The 3181-nt window shown below is 37.5% G+C and overlaps 1 long non-coding RNA gene across 1 annotated transcript; it reads left to right on the top strand.

Moving 5' to 3' along the window:
- The first annotated feature begins 227 nt into the window (after positions 1 to 227).
- LOC131326269 (uncharacterized) lies at positions 228 to 2411 on the top strand. The gene is made up of 2 exons (XR_009199954.1): positions 228 to 637; positions 2136 to 2411. It is a non-coding gene; the product is annotated as an uncharacterized LOC131326269 (long non-coding RNA).
- The last annotated feature ends 770 nt before the right edge of the window (positions 2412 to 3181 follow it).

Genomic DNA, 3181 nt, shown 5'->3' with positions numbered 1-3181 from the left:
TTTAGTAAGAAGCTAAGCTAGTTAGTTGTGGCATTATACAGTTTTCTTGCATTTTGGACACGGAAGTGGCAGATACGAAGCGTTGTGTGGTGAACACGGCCCTTAGGACAAGAAATTCATTGATGGTGTGCTTTCATCTATTCTATGCAAATTTCGGGACGAAATTTCTTTAAGGAGGGTAGGATGTAGAGACCCGTATTTTCGAAAAAAATCATTTAAGGTTTTATTAATGTTAGACTATCGAGTAAATGTGAAATTTGTTGAATTTATTTGATTTGGGGTCAATGTGATAGGATTAAAAGTGGAGGGAGTGCAAGTGTGGTTGGTGTGTGTCCTAGTATATATGTGTGTGTGTGAGGGTGTAGAGGATCAAAATCCCCAACCCTCTTTCTCTCTCCTCCCGATCTCTCTCTCTCGGCTTCTCTCGTTCTCTCTCTCTCTCTCTCTCAAACTCTCACACTCTAACACCCCAAAATACCTCGAACCCACCTCAATCCGCCGCAAAGTTCTCGCATTCAAGTGTTCTAGAGCTTGGAAATTCGTGGGTTTGAGCTCGGAGAGGAGTATTCGGATGATTCGAAGTTTTCGGAGCTAGGGCTTGCTTGGTTGGGCTTGGATTTCGTTCTTCGACTTTGAGGTAGGGATTTCTCACTTCTGTTATGTGTTTATGTGTTGATTTGGTGTTTGAATCGTGCCCTAAATCATTGCTTTTGTTGTTAGAAATGTTCTGGTGGAGTCTGAAAATCTTGCACTGAAAACCCAGGTCCTACCGGTAGGAGTTTTGGCCCTACCGGTAGAAAAGCTGTCCAGTAATGTCATTTTCGTGAAATTGTGGTCTCCTACCGGTAGGAGAAGATGTCCTACCGGTAGGGAATGAAAATTCAGCTATTTGGGCAAAACTTCGAACGGGCATAACTTATTCATCCGAACTCCGTTTTGGGCAAATTTTATATCGAAATTCATGTACCGGAAATCTACTTTCCAATGGTGGTGGTCTCATCTCCTAATTCTTAACCAATAAGATTCGGTAGCCAAAATAAGATGAAAACGTTCGTAGATGTTGGAAAATCCTTTTCCTTAGAATCGTTTGGGTGAGACATGGATGTTCTTAGGTTTTCCTAAGTACTTAATTGAGTGGTTTGACGAGGCTAGTGGTATACTAGGCTTTGTGGTGGTCGTTGGGTTCCGTATGAGTCTTATGACACCGAAACAAGGGTTTAGATAACATAAGAAATATACGTGGGCGAGGGTTGTGTGTGTTGACATGCAATGTGAGAAACAAACACATAGGGCACTCCTTTGAGTTAAGCAATGCTAGGCAGGGGTATGTGAGACATGTTCCTTATGTTCGATATGTGATACGTCATTTGCGTAAATTGTATGGTTTTATGAGTTGTAAGGTGAAAATCTATGAACCGTTGCGAGAGAATATCCTTTGATGTGTGAATGCTTATATGAAGAATGAATGGTGTAATGATTATGAGTTGAATGAAGTCGGATTATCCTTATTACTACTACAACAACTACCTCTTGTGAATAAGTCCTCGTTGTGAAATCATTATATGTGATTGAGATGAACGGTTGAATTGTGAGGCGCATTGGACGAATTGTGGTATGGTGATCTATACTATGTGATGTGATTTAGTTCCTTTAGTGAGGAAGGTATTTGTAAGGAGTAGCGGGGCTCCATAAACAGCCCGGAAAGAGTACTTGCTTATGACGTGTGATGTGGGATTGCAAGAGTGATATATGTGAGTAAACGTAAGGGTTTGTTTGATGAATGTACGAGAGAAATGATTGGTTGTCGAAACAACACCATAGAGTCATGTATCAACAGGTTCTTTTCTTTAAACGTGTGACGTTATGACTAAAGTGAAGTCAAAGAGCGGATAGAGTATTCGGAATAGGGTGTTGTGGTTAGCTTAGAGTCTTGGTGTGTAGTCATGGTACTTCATTTATGTCATCGACGTTGGAAAAACTACTAGTCGTGTTTTGTTTTTCCATTGAGATATCGTACCTTGCTTCTGTTATTCACTCTTGGGTTTGTTATTCATCCTACCAGTCATCCCATTTGCATATAATGGTTGTGTAGATTTCTCTACTGGGCTAGTGTAGCTCAACCTATCATTTTTCAGGTGTGAACCCGGAGCAGTAGAATGGAGCGAAGTGCATGCATTCAAGTGCATATTTTCAAAAGAAGTGGCAAAAGAGACTCATGGACTTTTGATAAAACATGTTTTGGGAATGTAATAGCACCTTAACTCTATTTCTTTTTATGATGTAATATATTCAAACTCTTGGAGTTGGATCTGTAATTTAATGATTTGGACTTGGTGAACTCTTTTGGGGTATTATGTAAGATAATGTGAGGGGTTTTATTTATGAAAAGCTATCTTTATTTATGTTGAAAATCGAGGGCGTGACAGTAATGGTGCTAATTTGTGATGGTTCTGCTTTAATGGTTAATTTGGTTAATAATTCTTCTATTTTATTAATATCTTGTTTTGTTGTAGGGATTTTTGTCCTGTTTTCAGTGAGTCTTATTAGGGGTTTTTCTATAGTAGACTTACTGGTTGAAGGGGTGGATTTTACTGATAATTCATCCATTTTAATTTCTAGTTTATCTAATTGTTTACTAATGGTATTGAGGCACTGATTGGTATAATTATTTTGTTCAATAATTTGATTGTTGTTTGGTTTACTAGGTATTTTAAATGGTGAGGCAGTAACAGCGGAGCCTTTGTGATCTATAATTATGGTGTCTAAAGGGGGATGACTTGTGTGGACTATGAAATTATCTGATTTTTTTCATCTTACTTTTGTAATAGTATTTACTCTCTTGTAATGATTTTCTAGATATTCAAAAAATGGGACTTGACTATTAGTTTTGGCAATATACTTTTTCCAACAGACTTTTATCTTTTGCCTCTTTTCTTTGTTGTACTTTTTCCTAAGCTTTGCACGTTTTTCTTTGTTTTCTTTTGACTTGTATTATTTTTTTAAATTATCAGAAAAAAATTTCCTATCAAAGTTACACTGCTAATAGACTTTACAACAGAGTTTTCTATTTTGTGTTCTGTATCCTGGTTTAACGAAGCCATAGAGGAAGAGCTGGCTGAAGAATTACACCTAAATAATCTATTCATTATTCTTTAATTTTAGAAACTTCGAACTAGTATTC

The sequence above is a fragment of the Rhododendron vialii genome, chromosome 5a, assembly GCF_030253575.1.
Source record: "Rhododendron vialii isolate Sample 1 chromosome 5a, ASM3025357v1".
NCBI lineage: Eukaryota > Viridiplantae > Streptophyta > Magnoliopsida > Ericales > Ericaceae > Rhododendron > Rhododendron vialii.
The sequence above is the reverse complement of the archived record's forward strand: the minus strand, read 5'-3'. Positions and strand labels throughout refer to the sequence as shown.